Raw genomic sequence first — 12,291 nt, 5'->3', positions numbered from 1 at the left:
TGCAAAATTTCATTACACATCAATCTGATAATCTATTTGGAGCAGACCATACCAATTTGAACAGTTCACCCAAACTGTATGAGTTCCACATGAATATGTGATGACCATCCTGACATTCATCTCAATGATTTAAGGAAATAACAGAAAACCTAAGTCTGTATGACAGTCTGAGAATTTGAGTACTGTTCCTCTATAACACTAACCCAAAGTATTAATCTTTGTGTTGCCTCAATCAGTCTGAGTATGTGCTTTTGATATAACGCAACTTCAGTCTATCCTGTGTTCACAGATGACTGTTCAGAAAACATAATGCTTCAGAAAACTTTTGTCACACAATGTTCTTAGTGAAACAAGCACAACTTATCATTCAGAAACATTTTTGTTGACATTAAAGTCATTATAGATTAAAAACCAATTGGACGAGGGGTGGGGGGTGGGGGTGAGAGGATTAAGACTGATGGGAAACCAGCTTTGTCATTGTCAACTAAGTTTCAAATGCATTACAAATAGAAGTGGGATTTATGCACAAAATGTCATTAACTGAAAAATAAAAACTCCACAACTGTATTGTACAAGATCTTCAACTACAACACAGATCCTCTTTTTACACTAGAATTTACTGATGAAAAAAGGCTATTGTTTTGTCATGAAAGAGGAAAAATAATGATTTAGAGGATAATGACTGGAGATTCATGTGTTGCTTTGACAATAATGCTATTACATGAATGGAAGTCACAACACACACACCACTGAAGGAAAATGCTGAAAAGCCTGCACAGGACCAACGTTTGGTGCTAGGATTGGCAAATGGAACGTCAACATAAATAAATACAATGCATTGTACATAAATATGTGGAAAGACACATTAGTTTTCAGTGACACAATTGGCAATCAATCACTTTAAATCACAACCATATGTCCTGAGCAATTTCAAATGAACTGACCCACAAAGCTAGATGCAGAAAAATTGTCAGAATAAGAGTCATTAGAAGATTCCTGTGAAAATGTAATTCATCCACAAATTGTTTGCTCAACTTATTTTTGAAGATTGTTCATTAGTCTTGAAACCTCATCATGTAGGACCAAAAGAGGACACAGAATTTCCAAAGAAGAGCAGTGTGTTTTGTCACGGCTTAATTCAACATCAAGAGTAATGCAAGTGGCTCTGAGCACTATGGGACTTAACATCTGATGTCATCAGTCCCCAAGAGTAATGCAGAATGCAGACATAATATTATGCACATTCATTTGTAGTGCATCTTTTTTTAATTGTATTTATTTGGCCACAAGCTGCCCAGCTGTCTCCATATCTACATCTACAGACATACTCCACAAGCCACCATACTCTGCATGGTAGAGAGTACTCTGTACCACTACTAGTCATTTACTTTTCTGTTTCATTCACAAATAGAGAGAGGGATAAATGACTGTCTGTATGCCGCCAAATGAGCCCTAATGTATCCAATCTTATCTTCATGGTCTTTACACAAAATGCATGTTGACAGCAGCAGAATCATTCTGTAGCCAGCTTCAAATGCCAGTTCTCTAAATTTTCTCAACAGTGATCCTCAAGAAGAATGTTGCTTTCCCTCCAGTGATTCCCATTTCAGTTCCTGAAGCATTCCATAATACTTGCGTGTTGTTTGAGCCTGCTGGTACAAATCTAGCAGCCTGCCACTGAATTGCTTCAACGTCTTCCTGTAATCTGACCTGCTGCGGATACCAAACACTCTAATAGTACTGAACAATACGTCGCACTAGTGCCCTCTATGCAGTCTCCTTTCAGGAAGACTGGGGTCCACACTTTCCTGAAATTCTCCCAATAAAACTGAAGTCGACCATTTGCCTTCCCTACTACAGTTCTCACTTACTCATTCCGTTTCATACTGCTTTGTAACGTTTTGCCCAGATATTTAATCAACATGACTGTGTCAAGCAGCACACTACTAATAGTGTATTCGAACATTATGCATTTGGTTTTCCTACTCACCTGTATTAACTTAAATTTTTCTATACTTAGAGCTTGCCGCCATTCATCACATCAACTAGGAATTTTGACAATATTATGAAAAGGATAGCTGCTACTCGCCACATAGCGGAGATGTTGAGTCGCAGATAGGCACAACAAAAAGACAGACAGAAAGTGAGCTTTTGGCCATCTAGGAAAAACACACACACACACACACACACACACACACACACACACAAATTCATGCAAATGCAATGCTCAGAATCCTTCTGATGAGGGCCTTGTTGCCTGAAAGCTTACTTTCTGACACTCTCTTTATTGTGCCTATCTACGACTCAGCATCTCTACTATATGGTGAGCAGCAACCATCCCTTTCATAATACAGGGTGTCCCAAAAAGAATGACCTGATTTTAACTTGTAATAATATTGAGACAAATGTTACTAGGTAACTGAAACAGCACTCGATGTAATCGGCATGGTCTAGAGTTTCAGAAAAAATCCACTAGATGTCACTACAAGCACTGACCTGGAGCGTGGACATGGGAGATGAACTTTTATGTTACGGTTGATACTCAGCGATGAGGCAACTTTCCATATTAGCAGTAAGGTTCACCATCATGATGTGCGTATATGGGGGCTCAAAAACCCTAATGAACAATTGAACATGAACGTGATTCACCAAAAGTGAATGTTTTTTGAGATGTTTCGCAAAGCAAGGTTTATGGACCCTAAATTTTTGAGGAAGAAACCGTGACAGGACAATCATATCTTGCAATGCTATGGAACTGGTTATTCCCACAACTTGACTCTGACAATTTCATCTATCAGCAAGATGGAGCACCACCAAACTGGCACAAAAATGTGCCCAGTGGCACAACAACGTGCGCAGTTTTCTCAATGCCAAAGTGCCTCGATGTTGGATAGGACATACAGGACCGCGAGACCAGGCATTACACTCTTGGCCTCCTGGGTCCCCTGACTTAACACCATGTGATTTCTTCCTGTGGGAATATGTTAAACAATGTGTTTACTTTCCTCCCTTACCTTGTGACATTGATGAACTAAAAACCAGAATATCAGCTGCTGTAGCTTCAGTGACAGAAGATACCTCACGCTGAGTTTGAGATGAATTTGGCTATTGACTAGATGTCATCCGTGCAGCCAATGGAGGACATATTGAACATTTATGATGGATTTTTATAAACTTATGTCTTTTCTGAGTAATTTAGTATGCAATTTTTTGGTGTTAAGCCCTTCTTCCTAATAAATAATTCTATTTAAAATTGGGTCATTCTTTTTGTGACATCCTGTATTGTCACATTCCATCCTGGATTTTCCATTATTCAGTTAGAAATTTTTACCCAAGTCATCTTGTATCCTCCAACAGTAACTTAACGACTCCTCCTCCCCATACACCAGACCATCATCAGCAAACACCACATTGATGTACTCAGAGAATAATACCAGTCTTATCACACTTACCTATGGCACTCCTGGTGATATCCTCGTCTCTGATGAATACTCGCCATTGAGGAAAACATATTCTGTTCTTTTACTTAGAAGTCTTCAAGCCACTCACATACCTGGGAACCTATTCCTTATGCTTGCACCTTTGTTAATAGTCGACAGGGTGCCACCATGTCAAATGCTTTACGGAACTCTAGGAATATGGAATCAGTCTTTTGCCCTTCATCCATGGTTCACAGGATCTCATGTGAGAAATGGGCAAGGTCAGTTTCATACAAGCAATGCTTTTTAAAATTGTTCTGATTGTGGGCATCAGTTTTTCTCTCTCAAGGAAAATATTCAAACTTAAAAAATGTTCAAGGATTCTGCAGCAAACAAATGTTGAAAATGTTGGTCTATAATTTTCCGGGTCTGATTTTTAACCCTTCTTATATACAGGAGTCACCTGCACTTTCTTCCTGTCACTTGGTGCTTTGCGCTGAGTGAGACATTCACGATAAATGTAAACTAAGTAATATGCCAATGCTACAGAGTACTCTTCGTAAAACCAAACTGGGATTCCATCAGGACCAGACGACTTATTTGCTTTCAACTCTTTCAGTTTTTTCTCTACACCAGAGATGCTTACTACTGTGTCCTCCATAGGGGATTCTGTGCGATGATCAAATGATGGTATATTTGTATGATTCTCCTGTATGAACAATGTTTTAAATGCGAAATTTAAAACTTTGGCTTTACTTTTGCTATTTTTTATTGCCACATCAGACCGGTCAAAAAGTGACTGAATAGAAGCCTTAGACTCACTTAGTGATTTAACACAGGACCAGAATTTTCTCAGGTTCTCCGCAAGATGTATCGCTAAAGTATGACAGTGGTAGTTTAGCCAATTGTAGTCCATCCTGAACACACATCAAATGTTACAGACAATTAATATGTATTTTCGACAAGACCAATCCCTGCTTTAATCTTAATGCTCATTGCTCTTGTATTTCATTTAATTTTTTGTCCACTCTGTTACATGCAATTTTGAAATTGTTAGAAAGAGCAGCTCCTAGCAGAATTCAGCTAGATGGAAGCATTTTTCATCTCCTGTGGAGGAAGATGAGTAACTGAACCCTGTCAAAGCATAGCATAAAAAGCACTGTAAGTGCATTATGTCAATATACTGAATATAGCCTAGAGCTGAAACATTTTTACAGGCAAGTTTACTTAGATATCACTTATCAAAAACAGGGTTAACTTTTAATATAAGATTTGTTAAATATCTTCAATATAAAAAAAATGAATCCAGATTAGCTTAGAGATAGAGTTACCTGAAGCTTTCTGAGCGTAACTGTCAATGTTCTTTTAAGTCAGTCCATCATATATCACTATAAGATAGGTTACATAAGGGAACTTAGGATTCACGTTATGTAATAGTTAGGGTAAGGATGTACAAATTTTAAATACTGCTGTTTACTTCTATATCCATACTTATTTTTATGCTCAGTCATGCTATGTATGATAGTATTATTTCTTATTAAGTATGCAAGTATTATTTCTTATCACAGTACATGCACTGGAAAACTGACTGTGGAAACTTTCCTTAATTTTCAAAATTTTACTGTAAAGACCCTTGAGCAACTGTGTGTGTTATGAAAAAATTAGCACTGAATATACATCTGTACCAATCCTCTCCAACATTAGGCCAAAAGAAGAAAATGGCTAAATAGTTGCACTATTTGTAAGTTGTAGGCAAATCATTGTGTCAGATATTCAAGTTTCATTTCCACCACATACTTCATTTCTACTATCATGAGTACTTATTTAATGATTTGAATAACAAAGATAGTAGCAAAAGAACTGCAGTATTGAAAAAATATGAATATTAGGGAGTCTTCACTGAGTAACAAAACTGTTTATTTTATATGTATATATAAAGTAAAAACTGAACAGAATATAAAATCAGCTATGCATGACGTGCAGTGATAAATCAATAACTATCCATTATTAGTTCATTTTTACAATAGGACCCAAATACCTACAACACAATACACCAACTCTTCTTAAAAACACTGGCATCACAATATTACTGGTATATGCAATGTTTCCAAATTTGTCATATACTTTGTACTGGCTCAATATACGAAAATCAGACATAAACAAACACTGAGGGAAAAAGCCTACACTGCATTTCTGCTTAAGCTGTTTTTACAATGGACCCTTAAATGGTTGCACATGCCCTTAGATAAAATTAAAAAAGAATTTAAAAAAAAACAATTAGTTAAATATTGAAGGAACAACTGCTGCTTCCACATAACATCTGGTTAATATTTTGATGAAAACAATAAAACACTTCAAGCTTATATATTAGTGTACATACAAATATGCATATAAAAATCTGTACAACTGAAGTATTCACACAAATGGCGCATACAACATGATAAAACAACTGTCTTTTTCCATTTCCAGTAACAACAACTATTGAAATGTCTCTCATACACATAACTACTGTCACTCAAAACAATGGCCACATATAAACAAGCAGTCAGAGGCCAGGATATTAAACAAATATGTTTATAGAATTTCAAACAAATATGCAACTATTATTGTTGTGTTTGATGTTTGTGGTGAATATTAGCTGTTCATATTAAAATGTTAAAAGACGTAATTATCTATCACACAGGCACACACAACCACATACATATATTATATGTATATATAAATTCAAACACAGGATGCTAAAGTTTATTTATTTTAAAAGCAATAATGAACTAAAAGTGAGATCAAATGCTGAATTACATTGGTTTCCAAGACATGTAAGTGCTAAATTAATTTAAATAATTTCATCTGTGGTGATATCTCTAGCAGACTGTGCAGCAACTTTTAGACACTGCCACAGGACAGAATATGGAATAAGATAAACAAACATGTACAGTAAAACAAAACATTCCAGTAATAAAGTTATAATTGAAGGGGCTACAAGACATACATTCTTTGACCAGAACAAAATATACAGCTACATTACATACTTCTCATAAACCTACATTTTTTTAATTTAATTGACAGGAATTCCACATGCAGGGGCAGTAACAGTTTTTATGACATACTGGCGTGGTTTTTTTCTCAGTATTGTCACAATGCTTCAGGCATTAGTAACAATGTACAAGACAATTGTGATTTATAACAATTTTTGCTGTATAGGTAGCAGATGTAAAGCAGCTGGTTCCAGACACTTAAATGATTGCTTACGTAGTGTATTTTAAGAATAAAAGAAAATGAAATACTGCTGTTTGTGGACACACCCGTCACGCCAATGTCTATCCAAAGCAGTCCTGGGCAATACACAATAAAGTTAATTAATGGATTCTTTAAAATATTGTAACTCCCTTTACTGCACACAGCAGCAAACACACACACTCTTAGAAATATTGAAAAATCAGATTGGACAAATTACATCAATGTACAAATTGTGTGTGACGTCAGTGCACTCACTACTTCTCCAGTGCACACAGCCAACTTGTTTAGTCATTATAAGAAGCATCTATATTTTGGAAACTGCAAGTCAGATGTTCAGTATGTGCAGATATGTACAGTATAGTTGGGTGACAACCTCCCTTGTTTGCCAGTTAAGAAAATAGTTCAGTCTCAAAGAATACTAAGAAATGTACTTGTGAACAATATAATTAAAAGCTGTATTTGGGAATTAGGACCCATTCTGTAGCAAAGTAGTCAGTATGGCTAACAGACGTGCGGGGAACCCAGATTCAATCCCTGGAACTGCTAGGGTTTGTTACTTGTTGGGAGGACTGGTATGGATTTAACTCAGTCCTGTGATGCCAGCTGACGAGCTACTTGAATGAGAAGCTACAGCTCTAGGGTCTGGGAAGCCAAAACTGGCAAAGAAAGCAGTGTGCTAACCCTACGCCTCTCCACATAGCATACATATGAGGCCATATGGCAGAGGATGACAGTGTGAAAGTCCTCTGGGCCTGATCATAGAGTGAGGTGTTTTTACCCTAGTAATTGGGCATGTGAGCAGCTGGCATCACTATTCACACCTTGAATTTATATCAACAAAAGTGTTGGCATCTTCTTTTCTGGAAGTTACTATGTATACCTCTATCTGCTGCAAGAAGAAAATAAGTAATAAAAAGTGATAAAGGATAAATTGGACTGATAAATGGGGTGATGAGCTGAGAAACTCAACCAGGTGATATTTACTTTTGCCTCCAAAGTAATAAAATATTTGTGTTTACAGATCAGAGGGGAAACTGATGAAAGTTTTATGTAGGTTCTGAACAAAAAGTCAAAAGGTGTACTTCAGGAGATACTAGTCTCTCATTTTAAAAGGCTGCAAGGCATTGTCATTACCCCCCCCCCCCCACCTTCAAAAAAAGTGGTGTTCAAGCTCATCCAGTTAACCACCCCGTACACGGAATTGTGTGAGTTCATATTCAGTACCTACTTGCTTTTAATTGCTTAATATATATTGTGTGCTAACTCACATCCATGCTTATTTACAAAGGAGCTTTCTGGCGGCAGGCGTATTTCTTTTCTCATAATTACTGAAAATGTGCAGCCAGAATGCAAATAAAGATCATGGTTGGAAGACAACTGTATCACTTACCTGAAAGGTGGCATGAACAACAGCCACCTGCCTTATAAGGAAATTATTATTACTGAGTTACTCAACATTTGTTCTGCTTCTAAGCAATGAAAAAATTTAGAGACGTACACATCTGTTAGTACTATTCATCATTTCAACTTTAAAGTGAGTTGTTTTGAGGTGATTCCTGGTTTGCTCTTTCAATAATTATTTCATTCAATAAACACCTATTTCTTATGGTAATAACTGCTACTAGTAATGCTCCTTTCTGTTATATAATGCTGTGTCATAGTTGGTTGTTATTTCAATATTTGCATCTCTTTGTTGACTGATCATACAACATACATTCTCATTTCATAAATTTTCCACTATTTTAACAGACGCATCCAAAGTTTCAGTCTACTCATTTTTCCCCTTTGTTCCACACATAAATCCTCTTGTCCTGAACTTCCTAAAGTCATACTGTGCTTCACTCTCTCTAGCCACTATAAGCATGTGTTTGCAAAGAATCAACAATTTTCTTTTTTGTAAATTGTCCAATGACAACAGCCAACCCTTAAACAAGTTTTGTTTCTTTCTGTGATTTTAAAGGGAATTTGGCAACAAATTGTACATACAATAAACTTTTGTATCCAATCTGTGATTTTGTCACCTAATAACTATAGGTACAAAAAAATAACAAATTTCAAGATTGGAGAGACATTCATAAATGTTAAAGAAAAATCTGAAGATGACATACCTTAATCTGAAAACAATTTAAAGAACACTATGGTGCAGACTGAATGGAGACTGCATTGAGAGTAGACATGTGCCATGAGATGCAGCCCACGTGCTGATTCAATTTAATAACTACAAATATGTAATAATTATAACTCTGACATTAGTCAGATACGTAAGAAACTGCACATGTGCAATTCTTTGCTGTTAATTAAAACGAAGTTACCATCTCTACAAACTCTAAATGAAGGCAATGGACCTTTATACCAGGTTTATTTTGATAACAGGAATATCTTAAGTATATAAACAGTAATATCAAATCAAAGGCATCAGTGAAGTATAAGTTATGTTTCTGCTTTACTTCTGTAATAGCTAGCCACACTAAACTTCTACAATTTTTACATGAAAGATGGCTTGCTCTCTCTTTACAACATTCTCATCAAGTAATTTATGAAAAACCTAAATATGTCGCAGAAAAATATCTGGGAAAAATTGCAAATGAAAATGAAGAAAGGTCAAGGGCTATTCCTTGTTCCTGCAGTTTTGTTAAAAGTTAACACAGCAATTATAGGAACAATAACTTCTTACTGCATGCATTTTAAAATACCTCAAATATAATGGTCATAAGCACCATTACACTTAAGTTCTACCGTTACTTAATGATTTGCTCTAAAAACTTAGGGTGAAAATCCTGTTGTCAACAAGTTCATTTGAGAGAGAGTACAAAATAAAATTGGAAAGTATGAGGAAGGAAACAGACTGTGTCCTTTTTAATAGAACAGCCTCAGTATTTGCCTGGCGCAATTTAGGGAAACCACAAATAACCTGAATCTGATGACTAGACATGGTTCAAAGTCAATTTTTTTTCAAATAAAAAAATAAAGAATGCACTGATAAAACACAAAGAATGGTGAAAGAGATGCTGAAAATAAATATGAGCCAAGAGCAGATCAAAATAGTGAAGATTTTCAATAAGATAAAAATCAACAAAGAAGAAATGGGAATGGAATAAGAACTTACAAGTACAAAAAGAGAAGAAATATTTGGAAAGTGTAAGAAAGACACAAAGAGGGAAATACAAAATAAAAACCATTAGACTATACTCATTAATAAAGCTGCAAAAACTGTTCCCAAGACGATTTTCCCATAACATGGTTATAAGCCCCACAAATCATTTTCTTCCTTCTCATTTTGTAGTTCCTTGCCAATTTTTTTTTTCCTTTTCTTTTTGCCTCTAAAGTATTGGTTCATTTTAGCAATGAAAAATAAATTCATAATTCAATACTAAAACTAGGGAGAGAGGAGAGGGAGGGAGAAAAGGGAGGGGTGGGGAGAGAGGGGGGGAGGGGGAGAGAGAGAGAGAGAGAGAGAGAGAGAGAGAGAGAGAGAGAGAGAGAGAGAGAGAGAGACAGAGAGAGAGAGAGAGAGAGACTTTTAGCTTAGTAAAACCTTAAACATTGTCAGTTCTGCCTCTAAGTTTTTAAATGTTAATGAATAATGAGTGGAGTAAAGATAACAGCTCACTGTATAGTTGAGGCATTAAGATGTCGACTGGTACATAAACAAGACTGAAAAAGTTGCTGCGTAATGTTCTCAGTCTTGTTTGTATGCCAATCAAAATCTCAATGCCACATCTATACAGTGAGTTGTTACTTTCCCTCCTTATGATTCACATTCCATCAAGGACTTCTCTCCACCAAGTTTTTTAGTGTATGATATACAAAATGAAGAAGGCCAGCTCATCATACAGTAAAGGAAGCAGACTACAATCTGCCTGCAATGATGTTACTGTATTATGCAGTGATGTGTTTACTCTTATTTGCTGTTGTTGATTTGTAAATGTTTATTATACAACTATGATTTATATTTGATGCATAAAGCTGATATTGAATTCTTTACACACAGGTAAATATTAATGGACACGAATTTTGTTACGTGTATTGCAGATTGAGGATACTCATTTATTGTGAGAATCCTTAGATCCTTACAGTGGGGAGGGAGGGAGGGAAGGGGAGGGGGGGGGGGGGAGAAAATGAGCAGAGTGACTCTTGGGGTTTTTCATCAGATTGGCACAAATTAAGAGTTTGAATGGATTCAGAGGTATGTCACAAGGGTCATATCCTGGTGGATTAGTCAGTGTGAAATATTATGGACATGTTATCAGTATTTACTAAGATGAAATTTTACAAAACTGTTGGATGAATTTAGATAATCAGTAGCCAGTTTTGAGTGCAAAATGATCAACTACCTTCCCTTGCTCAATCTGAAAATGAAATTTAAGGCATAAACTAAAAATTGATACAAATCCACTTTTTTATGCTCTGTATAATGATTTACACAGTCTAGGTGTAGAAATAAAACTTACATACAAAGTGCAATATGTTTATATGAAAACACAAACCAAAAATTTGTGTGGCATTTCCATACCATATTAATAATTACTTTCAGTACCTCTCCTCCACCACCACTTCCCCCCTTCCCTCACCAACTTCACTTCTCTCTTCATACAATAAGTGTGAGGCTTCAGTTCATCTAAATGTTTCAATGTTGTTTCTTTCATAGGGCATAGCATAGACATTTGATAGAGCTTAACTAGTTCATGACTAATCAGTGTTCTTAAAATGAGCACTATTTTGTCGTAAGGCATACAAGTTTCTGTATATATTTCACGTACAGTAAGATATAAAACTGAGACTGGTACAGCACAGAAGCACATTTAAGTAAAGTGCTGATGTATCTCATTACACTGTTCTGGAATTTACTACGCTGTATAGTTCCTATAGATGTGAAGAAAACTGCAGTTTCTAAATGACCACTTCACCAACTAACTTTACAACTGTTGATTTGACAACCATTTTCCAATTACTAAGCAGCTATTTTCTTAATATATTTGCACCTGTTTATGTGTGTACCCTGGCTGCTATCTTAATAAATACAAACCATCAGACAAGGGTTGGTGGCCAACACATTTAACATCCTTATCTGTGGAATGGATCAACAACAATAGTGGCACATTCCATCTCACTCTGTGCAGAAGGTTTGCAATTTTAACATATTATACTGTAAGAGTTGTTGATCAGGAACTGTATACCAAGAGCACTTCTTCCCGAGCTGACCTAACACAACTGATGAAAATTTCTTCCACTGAACTGTCTTGGAAAGATGATAAAATTAGTAGGGTGACAGGTGCAATATTGGTGTTCCTGTAGCATCTGGTTTATCTGTCTTCAGATTACAACATACAACTGTTATCAAAAATATATGATCAAAGGAGAAAGGACAGGATCACTGAACATTTACCACAATGTGTTGAATGCTAACAGCTTACTTACATTTTAACACCAGATCTCAGCTAAATCTACTTTGTGGTTGACAGGTGATGAGGAAACCAACACCAATCATAATACTACACAAAACAGTAATAATTTTTAAAACACAAGAAATTGGTGTGAAACAGGAGTACTGCTAACCACACCTTGAAACTGAAGCAAAAAAATCAAATTAGTACAAAAAAAATTGTAATGTATTCCATTATAATCAAAAAGTCTA

The sequence above is a fragment of the Schistocerca nitens genome, chromosome 5 (genome assembly GCF_023898315.1).
Source record: "Schistocerca nitens isolate TAMUIC-IGC-003100 chromosome 5, iqSchNite1.1, whole genome shotgun sequence".
NCBI lineage: Eukaryota > Metazoa > Arthropoda > Insecta > Orthoptera > Acrididae > Schistocerca > Schistocerca nitens.
Note: the sequence above shows the minus strand (reverse complement) of the source record.